The sequence below is a fragment of the Callospermophilus lateralis genome, chromosome 6 (genome assembly GCF_048772815.1).
Source record: "Callospermophilus lateralis isolate mCalLat2 chromosome 6, mCalLat2.hap1, whole genome shotgun sequence".
NCBI lineage: Eukaryota > Metazoa > Chordata > Mammalia > Rodentia > Sciuridae > Callospermophilus > Callospermophilus lateralis.
This window is the reverse complement of record NC_135310.1, coordinates 2,482,488-2,493,931: the sequence shown is the minus strand read 5'-3', so window position 1 is coordinate 2,493,931 and position 11,444 is coordinate 2,482,488. Positions and strand designations below refer to the sequence as shown.

The following is an 11,444-nucleotide window of genomic DNA, read 5'->3' as shown; positions in this document are numbered from 1 at the left end:
TTTGATTTACTTCTCTAGCAGCCACGCTGAGAGTTTCCAAGTCATTTATGTGAAAGTAACAGTACTGAAATTTTGATATAAAGTCATTTTATCCTATGTTGTATGATGAGGAAGTAAGAAAGGAAGGAAAACACAGATGTCTGCTAAACATAAATACACATTTAAATGGGTCGTAACTGCACATGTGCCATTTGTGTTTTGGTTCCCTTGACCTGAAACCTTTCTGCTTGTAGAGATCAAGGAAGGATTTAGTAGGCTTCCGATCTACCTCGTCTCTGGCAGCACCACCACCATCTAGCGAGTGCCACGAGTGTGGGTGCGTCAGACTCTCCAGAGTGCTGTCCATCGAGGTCCACCTCACTGTTGGCTACTGAGTGCTGTCCCTGCCACCCGGATCTACTACTTCCATTACATTTAGAACTGTCAGTTGAGTGGTTGTGGCTACCCCTGGAAGGTCTGGTCTCCAGAAAAGAGTTATTACAGAGCTCTCCCAGCATGCCGGGGCTCCCCTCACAACTCATTTCTCAAAGGTACACCTTCTGGACCCTCCCAGTGTGGGCGAGTAGGTCTCACATGACAAATCCACTCCCATGCCGTGTTTCCTCAGCTCTCCCAGCTCAATCACCACAGGAGACTTCTGTGACCTTGACTGGTGTGGCGCCTTCTCCCACCCGCCAGCCAGCCAGCCGTTCTGCAGCAGTGGACACCCGTTCTGACACCTTCTACCTGGTGATAGAATCAGATCCCACAGGCTGAGGGCTGTGTCCCCCCCACACCCACCCACAATACACACTTCATTTGCTGCTCCCAGGCTCCAGGTTGCTTTTGATGTGTTTCTGACCCACAGCTGCCAATCAAGTTCCCACAACCTCACCTCAATTTCAGTTAATTTGCCCGAATGACTCACAGAACGCAGCAAAGCACGTTTACCAGTTTATTATAAAGGATGTAGATGGAGAGCCGCACAGGGCAAGGTGTGGAGAAGAGGGGCCGAGCTTCCACACCCACTCTGGCTCACCACTCTCCAGGGACTTCAGGTATCCAAAGCTCTCTGCGCGTCTATGGAGAACTCATTTCGTATGCGCGATTGATTGAATCCTTGGCCATTCATGATCCTGAAGTTGCCAAGGGACTTCCCGCCATTCATTGACTGGTTAACTTGGAAAGAGTCTATCACTTTGGAGAGTCTAAGTATGTTCAGAGTTTCAGGCCAGGAAACAAGAGAAAGACTAAATATACATTCCGTGGTATCACACCTTCCCATCTTCCAAAGCATTGAAATCCCTTCATCTACAGGAAACCCAAGGAGATGAGTGTTTTCAGTTCACAGTGGGCCTTTTTGATTCGTGTTCCAGCCAACCAACCAAGCACACTGTCAGCACTCTGCCCACTCTCTAAGCCGTGATGCTAAATCCAGAATCCCTTCTTGGGGGCCCACAGGAGTAAACTTGGCCAATCCAAGTTCACGTTCCTCCCCTAAGTATGCCCATTCCCACATTCATTCCCTGGTTTCCATCTCTGAAAAAAAAGGAAGTCATTCTTTTGCAGAATAGCACACCTCATCATGGATCACACTTGGTACCTTTCTCTGGGGACTTGAGGAACCAGAACTAGTTACAAGCCTAGAAGCCAAGAGAGATGGCAGTGGTCCTGAGGAGAATCCCTAGGGTCTTACAGGTGGGCACCTGAAGAGGTCATTACCATGCTCTCTCAGAGGAACTGGCAAGGTTGACCCACTTGGGGTGGGAAGGTCCTGTCCCAGGGGTTGGGGAAGCTGCTTCTGCTGGAAGTGGGGCAAATAATTCCACCAGCAAAGACTCATCAGAATTTAGGGGCTTGAGATCCCCAGCGTCATCAGGGTCTTCCCATACATTCCCATCCCAACTGGAAATGTCCTCTTCCTTCTTAATCAAGGCCCTCACTGAAACTGTGGCCCCTTCACCCAGCTGGGAGTTCAACTTGCTTGTAATTCATCCAAACCCCTCCAACGTCAGTCAGTTGGGCCTGCTATTTATTATTGATTTCTTTTCTTTTTTTTTTTCTGTGCACTGGTTGGACAGGTGGGCTTCATGCTGAAAGCCAAAGGGGCACAGTGTAACCTCTGTCTTTGACTAGTGCCCACATGGCTAGCTCTAGGCCCACAGAGCAGGACTTCTCCCTGCCAGCTCCACATTCTTTCCACTCCTCTGGGCTGGCAGGTTCTCAGAGCACAAGGCCTGGAGGCATGCCAGCTCCTGCCAGACCAGGAAGACACACCCCAAAAGGAAGGACCCAGAAAAGAGTTCAATCAGGGAGGGTATCATCAAGTCAGGATCTGATTGCCGCAAGATGGTTATTCTTGGTTTCAAAAATCTCAATCCAACAAGTACTTGTTGAGCTCCTTTCAGGGTGAGCACTCTCCTAAGTGCCACCAATCCATTCAGAACACAAGGATGTTCCAGGGGTGTCCTATGTGATGGGGAAGATAGGTGCACAAATAATCACACTTCCAAGTTCACGTTTATTTTCCCTTATTCAAAGCTTTGGTAAATGAGGTTACTTAGAGAGCCTGTACTAAGACCATTTAGGGTCAATTGTCTAACAGGGAATCCTACAGTGGAAAAATAAAATGTACATTTCAGGGTTGCACAGAAACTTTGTTACAGCCTGATTTGGTCCTGATTGTACCACTTGCCCCACCTGGTGGCCATTTGTTTGAACTGCAGAATCAGTTCTCCAGCAGAGGCCCTCCTAAAAGAGTCTGCAAATCTTAATGTATTTTGATAGGTTAGCAAATGCCCTAGAGGACTATCTACTCACTGTTGAATGGGACATCTTCCTCACTTTGGAACACAGACAACCTATCCCTGGCATTCTGCCGATCTTGGTTGAAATTGTGAAAATGAATACATTCGGACTTAGATTTCAGTGAACTGATGTCTAAGGAGCAGGGTTTCCTTCATGTTTTCCAACCATGTTTTGGTGGACCAAACTAACCAGAGAGGGTCGAGGAGGAAAGGGGAGAGATGGGGGGAATTAAACCTAATAAAACACAAGCAGTAAAAAACAACACCAAAAAAACCCTCAGAAATATTTCTGAAAGTGCTAAATCTGAAACAGCACAAAAAGTAAAATATATCATCCCAATATATAGGGAAGGAATGTATATAGAGATCCCACTTTTTAACTACTTTAGAATACTATGTATTCACCTGATAAAAATATGTTTATTATGTACTTTATTTAAAATAAAGTGAATTATGAAGATTGTGTTGATTCTGAAAGCTTAAAATAACAATGTCATCATTAAGAGTTACCACTATTCCAGGAGGGGGTGAAACCAAAAAACTCAGTGGTTTGTTTGAGGTGGTTACGTGGAGGCGTCAGCAGTGGAGGCCAGGAGCTGGGGCACGGGGAGACCTCGCTTGCCCTGCAGAGTGTCAGCCTGTCTCCATTCTAGGATGTCGACATTTGATATTTTCTCCCCAAATTCAGCCTCAGGTCCTGTCTTCCAACCAAATAGCTGCATCCAATTCTCTTCAATAGACATTCTGAGGCTATGGACACTTAGGCTTGGCCTTACACCTCTTCCAGAAGCTAGCCCAAGGTCTCCCCAGTGCTAGCTCTGTGATGTGAGTTTGGTCCCTGAAGAGGGCTGATGGTATCTAGTAGGAGGACTGAAGAACCCTCTGGCAGGTGGCGGCCACTTTGACAAGGTGCTCATCAACGGGGTGAGTGAGCTGGTTAATTACACTAGTGGGCCTCACAGACCTGCCAGTCACTAAACAAAGCAGCCCATTCATGGAGTCGAGCCACGTGGTCTGCAAGACTCCACACTAAGGTTGGTTTCCTTCAGCTGGAAATTCCATGCAGTTCAGATTTCCAATTCCCATGACCCTAAGACTTCAGCCCAAAGTGAGGTCAAAAAGCAGCCAAGATTCTAGGTGGGAATGCATAATTCATACGTAAAACAAAGCCTTAGTAGAAAGAAGGAAGGAAATCATCTGAAAGGGGTGGGTTGACTGTAGGGTCTATCAAAATGTAGCAAATAGCACCCCCGAGTGCAGCCACCTACAAGAACTAAGATGGGAAACTTAAAGACGGGTAAAGGAGAAGGTTATTTTATTATGCAGCAGAAAATATTATCTCATTGATAGATGACAGATGTGAAAGCTAAATCAGATGGGCTCACAGACAGAGCAGAGCAGAGAACTGAGGAGAAAAGAGAGCGTAGCACATTCATCCGTTCAGTCATTCTGTTCAGCATTTATGTGAATGCCAAGTCCTCTGCAAGGCAAGAGTGATGGCCAAGCCAGACAGTCTCTGTGTTTGTGGACTCTAGGCTCAGGCCCAGGGGAGACAGGGTGTGTATGCTTGAAATCTCCAAACTAACTGGAATTTGGTTCCTACAAATGCAACCAAAATAATATGCAGGAAAGGAGGTGGAGAGGCAGCTTCCTCCTCTGTGCTATTTGAGCATAGACCATGGAGTAGCTCCAGAGGGTAGGCAGGAGGTTGGCTATTCTTGCCTTTGGGGAGGGGACATGTGACAAGGTAGATACATTTCTTGGCTCTTGGTCCTTTGAATTTTAGTCACATGTATCTCTTACTTGTTTTCAAAAATGTGCAAACTGTAAAAAAGTCTAGCACTAGTAGAGATGGATTCATACACTTTGGGTAAGGTATTTTATTTGTTTTGGCAGAAAATAACTTAGAACCTGGTGTTTTCACCAAGGGCCACCAAGCTGCCTTATTTGGGGGACCACAGGGCAACCTCCTGTATTTAAGACTTTACTATTTCTTTGTACCTAAATTGTTGGTAAGCTATTTTAAATTCTTTTGTAGAGACTGGAAAAAAAACTAAATAAATAAAATCTTATTTAAACTTTCTAAAACATTCTCTATCATCACCAGAAATATAAATGTATTCTCATCCGAATCAAAGTCTGCTCCATATCTTTCTAAAGAAGTAGGGGATTCTCGCTCTTTCTCATTTCTCAGTTCTACTGTAATGATGGTATATGGTATATGTTTTATTTTTGATAATTATTTAATTATACCATATTCAAATTCTCCAGTTAAAATAGAATACTGACAGGCACCGTGGTAATGGAAAATGCTGAGAAACATTCATGGCATCAGGAACAGAGTTTTGCTCCACTGCCCTTTAAAGAGGCATGGAACCTTGGAACATCATTCTGGGAGGAACATGTCACTTGCTCTGGGGGTAGCAACAGTGAGGTTGCAGTGGCTCAGTTACTCACTGACTGATGGAAGGTGTCTTATAAAGAGATGGTTGGACTGACTCTCCTTGGGTGGGATTCTAAGTGATTTAAAATATATGGACCTTCATCTCAGATATAACCTCCAGAGATTTAAGTTATTTGCAAGTGACATCAAAAATTAGGCTACAGATCAACATATAGACTGGGCTGTGGCCACACTGAGTCTGCTTTGACACTGGTGTGCAGGAGCAACTGGACTTCACTATCCCAACTGAGCTATATCCCCAGCCCAGATCTCCTCCGTTGTCTCACTTGAAAGAACCATTCATAAGGATCCAACAAGATCACTTTTTTTTATTAAACTTACCATTCTAGGGCTGGGGGTATAGCTCAGTGGTAGACAACTTGCCTCACATGCATGGGGCCCTGGGTTTGATCCCCAGCACTGCAAAATCAATAAATAAATAAAATAAAAATTTACCACATTTTACAAAGGAAATCATAGTCTGTAAACTGAATTTGTTACTTAGAAATACATAAACATCAGGGATCTCCTGTTGTGCCATTGAATGAGACACAGTTGAGGGTCTCTAAGTTCCCTTCTCTTAGTACTAAGTATCTTTAATTTCTGAATTGTGTCCCTCCAAATTCATATAGTCAAGCTCTAACCCTCAGCACTCCAAAATGTGACTATTTAGAGATAGGGCCTTTAAAGATGTCACTAAGTTGAAGCAGGGCCATTAGGGTGACCAATACACCCCGTGTCCTTGTAGGAAGGGGAATTTTGGGCAGACATGTGCATACCCAGAGGGAGGACCCTGTGAGGAGATGATGAGAAGATGACCTTCTAAGAGCCAAGGAGAGAAACCTCAGAACAAACCCTGCTGGTACCTCAGTCTTGGATTTCTAGCTTCTAGGACTGTGAAATAAATTTCTGCAATATCCAGGCAGTGGTATTTTGTTATAGCAGCTCTGACAGACTCATACACCTTCCAACACTAAAATTCATTGGTTGTAGAAACCCCTTTCCTAATGCAGTAAGTAGCACAAGAATATATTTTTACCTTCCTACTCATACACACAAAAATACATAATTATTTTTATCCAACTAAGAAACTACTTGAGAGTCCTGGCTGCACCTGGAATCTATGGGATCCATAAGGTTGTTCCCGGTTTAGATCGATACAGTATTATACCATCTTGGTACAGTCAGGATCCATTATAGGATCCTTTTGCCTTCAGGCTTGTTTTTGCAACTACTTCCACTAACAAGCAAGTAGGTGGAATAGCTTCAAGGAATGATAAAATATACAAATGTGTGTGATTGCATGGTAATTTCTGGAAATGACATTCCAATTTGATGTAAATGTATGAGGTATAAACAAGATAATATTCTTTGAGCAAACTCAATTGACCTTTTTTCCCTGCCTAAAAAAAAAAATAGATGTTTTCATATAGAATAGAAGGCAAAATATAAGAATAAAAATATTGCCAGTACAGTGGCACATTCATGTACTCACAGCACTCTGGAGGCTGAGGCAGGAGGATTGCAAGTTGGAGGTCATCTTTGGCAATTTGGTAAGACCCTGTCTCAAAAAAAAAAAAAAAAAAAGAGAGAAAAGAAAATAAAATGATTGGGGATGTAACTCAGCGGTAAAGTGCCCCTGGATTTAATTCATACTTCTATATAGTTCTATATCTGTGGTTTTTCTATCTGTTCTTAGGCTCCAAAGAGGGACCTCAAGAATCTCTAGTAAAATGAGAGATACCAGATTGGCTATGTAATTCATTTGGGCTTCAAGTAAGATTTTTTTAAATAAATGATTACATTGCTAAATAATTTGAATCATGAATGCTCCCTATTCATTCATTTATTCTGTCGATAAACACTTGCTGATGCCTATTGTGGCAGGCACTACGCCAGGGGACTCCCAGCTCCTCTGTTTAAGGGGAATCCACTCTCAGTCTGGCTTTGGGATAAAAGATGACCCAGCAATAATGCTTCTTTATTGTTAAGTGTTTTAAATGGAAGCTACTATTGGGATTATTTTACAGAGGGAAATGAACTGAGGAGGAGCAAGTAACTCTCCTTGCTCCTACATTTTAGGTTAAGGTGCAAGTCTGGCTAGAAGATGAGCAATGGGAACAGTGGTGGGGGGGGTGCCTTGTGTCCGCCATGCTTTCTCTTTTGCCTTTAGGCAGGTGCTAGTGGCGGGTGGAGCTTCCTGGAGGTGGGGAAAGGGAAGTGGTGCCAAGTTTCTTCTCAGGAAGTTTGATAGCAAAACTGATGGAATCAATTCTGATGTATCTGCTGCCCAGCAGCCTGGCATTCCTAACCATGTCACACTCGGCAAGGTAAGGTCTTTTAAAAAAAGACCCAAAGTTTGTGTATTTTGGCTACTGTCTTTCTATCAGGAACTCAGGAATGCTGGGGCCTACGTCATGTCTTTATTCTCTGCAGAGGGGGTCCCACTCACAGAAAGGAAGTCCTGTCTACGGAGAGGGATCTCACGCTGAGCTTCTGTCCTCATCTTCATTTTTGAATAAGAAAACAAAGATTGGAGAGGTTCCGTGATTTGCCCAAGGTCATGCAGCCTGAAGGTGGCTAACAGAAATTTAGTTGAAGAACACTGACTTGGGGTCCAGAGACATGGTCAGTGTTTTAGATCTGCCTGGGCAGCTGGTGAAGTCCACTTGTCAACTGGAAGTAGGAAGTTGGCTTCCCTGAGAGGTCCCTGAAGTTCTGTGCTGCTCTCTGATGGTGGGATGTGTGTCTGTCCATCACCACCTCCCAATGTCTCAAGGTATGGGAATTAGGACTACAGGTTAGTAATTTCCAGTGAGCTTTCATTTCTTTCCTGTAACTACAGACATAAGTACAATATAAGGGAATTATCAAAGTCCCTCAGTATTCCCAAACCTCCTTAAGCAATTTGTGCTGCTTAAATCCAAAATTAAGCTCTGGCTTTGTTCTGGGCTGTTGGCAAGGTTCCTAATTACAAGACGATGGGGATCTCCTTATGTCTTACGGAACTGCGAGCTTTACCTGCGATTCATTTCAGAGTGTGGGCAAAGAGCTGGTGTTCCAAAGGCTGAACACTGGGTGTTGTAGATACTTTGGACTTCACGTCACCACCTGAAGCCACCTCCACATTTCTTTTGGTAACCTTCCTGGCAAAATTTCTGATCCTACAAATGGACCTGTTCCCCATCAGTAATGAGATTCAGCTTCCTGAATTACTGAATTTTCATGGTAACCCACCCATCCACCAAGAAGGGACAAAGAAAGAAAGAAATACACTCTCAGCATCTAAGCTGTTTATCAAACCTGGGTGAAGAAATGGATTTGTTTGGGTGAGGCAGCCACCATCCTCCATTCCCTGGAGTCCTGAGGGCCACCTGTCCTCAGCAACACCCTCCTCTTCTCCTGGGACTACCATGCTTTTAGCATCCGCTGTTCTTCCTAGTTTTACTGGTGGCAATTGGTGTTAATGCCCTATTCAGCTGACAGAAGGATGAGCCAGAGGCATTTTAGTTGAAAGACAGTTCAGTTCTGTCAGGTGTGTTGGAACCCGCTGCTGCCCTCCCACTTAATTTCATTCTGCTGGAATCCAAGGGATGACAGCTCTGGATTCTCTGCTGCCATTCACAAGGGTACACTCTCCAGAAAAGAGAGAAGACTGCCCTCGGGCCCTTTGTTCCACGCAGATTAGGTGGTGAGGTGAGGGTCTGAGGAGTTCTCTGTTGCCAGACAAATGGGTGGTCAGCCTGACTGACTGGCAGGTGACGAGAGAGAGAGGAAGAAGTCGTCACAGACAACTAAACCTTAGATGGTACCCAGCCAGAATCAAAGGTTCCACTGCTCACCCTCCAACCAACACTCAGGAGAGGGAAGTTGGTGGAAGAAAACAGGTGTACTCAAGCCAGCCGAGGAAGACAGGAGACTTATGCCCCAAATCTCTACTTCAGGGGCTCTTTGGGGTGTGAACAACTTTTGTGAGAGGAAAGAGGGCACAGAGGGACAAAAGGCAGGAAACATGCCTATGGAGATCCAGCCAGGCTGGGATAGAGAATCACGCACGAATTCTGGTTTTCTACCCCGGCTGGTGCCTGCCCATGCAGTTTCTTAGTTTCTATTCTCAGCAGGAGGAATCGGGATCTAGAAAAACAGGCAATTAGGAAAAGAGAAGCAAACGAACAAACAAACAAACAAACAATTTGGGAATTTTAATTTCGTCTGAGCCCTACAGAGGTTTTTCTCTGAAATATGATCTGAGTGTTCAACTTCTTCCTTTCTTCAGGGATACCTGAATGTAGACTGGAATAAGTAGACACAAAAGAATAGGGTAGAAAAGGGACCAGCACATATTTTTGTTAGGATCACTTCTTCTAAGTAATATTCTAGGTCAGTGAGTCTCCAACCATTGATTTCTTAGGCCTTTGGGACACTTTAGGGAAATTGTTATTCTTTTATTTTTTTTTTCTTTTAGCCTTTGAAATCTTAATTTTAGCCTTTAAAAAAAAAGTTGTATTAATTTTGAGATAATTATAGATTCATATACAGTTATTTGAAATAATAGAGAGAAATCCCATCTACCCTTTACCCACTTCCCACAATTGATAACATTTTGCAAACAGGATATTAATTTTTTATGATATGATTTTTAATTGGTGTATTATATTTATACATAAAAGTGGAATCCCTTGTGATATGTTCAGACATGCACATGATACAGCTTGGTGAATCTTACTAAATCCCATCTACCCTTTACCCACTTCCCACAATTGATAACATTTTGCAAACAGGATATTAATTTTTTATGATATGATTTTTAATTGGTGTATTATATTTATACATAAAAGTGGAATCCCTTGTGATATGTTCAGACATGCACATGATACAGCTTGGTGAATCTTACTCTGCTCCTCTTCCCTTTGTCATCTCTCTCCCTCCGCCACCTGCTTCTTCCTCTACTCCATTTGATCTCCCTTCTGTGGTCATGAGATTCCTCCAGGCCCATTTTTTTTCTTTTTTTAAAAATTTTAATTTGTTATATGTGACAGCAGAATGCACTACAATTCATATTACACATATCTTTTTTTTTTTTTTTTAAATTCCTCATTTCTCTCTAGCTTCTGCATAGAAGAGGAAACATTTGACTCTGACCTCTGACTTTCAGAGTGACTCTTGAGATGTATATTTATTTCTTGGGGCTACTATAACAAAGTACCACAAGTTGGGTGGCTTAAAATGAAAAAAAAAAATTATTGTCTCACATTTCTGGAAGCTGGAAGTCTAAAATCGAGACATCGACAGGGCCATGTTCCCTCTAAAACTTGTAAAGGAGAACCTTGCCTTGTCCAGTTTTGGTGACAACTGGCAATCTTTGGATGGTCCTTGGCTTCTATCTGTACCACCGTAATCTCTGCCTCTGCCCTCACATGACCCTAGGACAGAGAACTAGAAACTGCTTTTGCTAAGGCGCTGACTCATCATTGAGGCGTGCACATGCCCAGTGGGTAACTGAAAGCAGGCTAGAGCTTGGCATCTGTCTTCATTTTGGATTTCAGGAGCAGACAGATTACCCCATGATGCGCTCACTCCACTAAAGGGAAGCACCGACCCCACGGCAGGAACTGAGCTGCCCCCCTAAGCAGGAGCAGTGGTCTCCTGGGAACCAGATTGTCCCTCACATGACAAGGACTTGTCCAGAGCCACCTGAGATAACAATGACTTGCTCTTCCAACCATGCAAATCCCCAGGTATGCAAGCCCCCAGGTCTTGTCCGGGCATGTCCCTCTTTTCATAAAACTTCAAAGTTTCTCTCAGCCCCTTTCAGGCAGGTCACTGGACCCATTTGTCCATTGTTTCCAACGTGGCCAGGCTGACTCCATCTCCTCTCCTGCACTTTCCCACGGCTCCTCACTTTGATTGGCATATTGGGACAGGTGGGAGAGCCCGATGGGTTGGAACCACCACTGCTGGTTAAGATTACAGCGTAATCTTAATCTAATTACATCTTCAATGGCCCTGTTTCAACATAAAGGCATATTCTGAGGTATTGGGGGCTCGGACTTCAGCATACCTTTTTAAGGAACAGAGTTTAAATCATAATAAAAGAGATTACAGAATCCAAAGTTTCCTGGACTTATATGTCCAGTATGTCCAGAGAACTTTCTTTTTCTTTCCTTCTTTCTTTCTTTCTTTTTTTTTTTTTTTTTTTGAATTCAGGGGTGCTT

General features: G+C 43.6%; 1 long non-coding RNA gene across 1 annotated transcript; it reads right to left on the bottom strand.

Moving 5' to 3' along the window:
- Nucleotides 1–2,308: 2,308 nt before the first annotated feature.
- Nucleotides 2,309–9,239, bottom strand: LOC143401109 (uncharacterized). Its single transcript, XR_013091605.2, has 4 exons — nt 7,682–9,239; nt 6,725–6,790; nt 5,572–5,649; nt 2,309–2,448 (listed from the first exon to the last, which is right to left on the bottom strand). It is a non-coding gene; the product is annotated as an uncharacterized LOC143401109 (long non-coding RNA).
- Nucleotides 9,240–11,444: the final 2,205 nt, after the last annotated feature.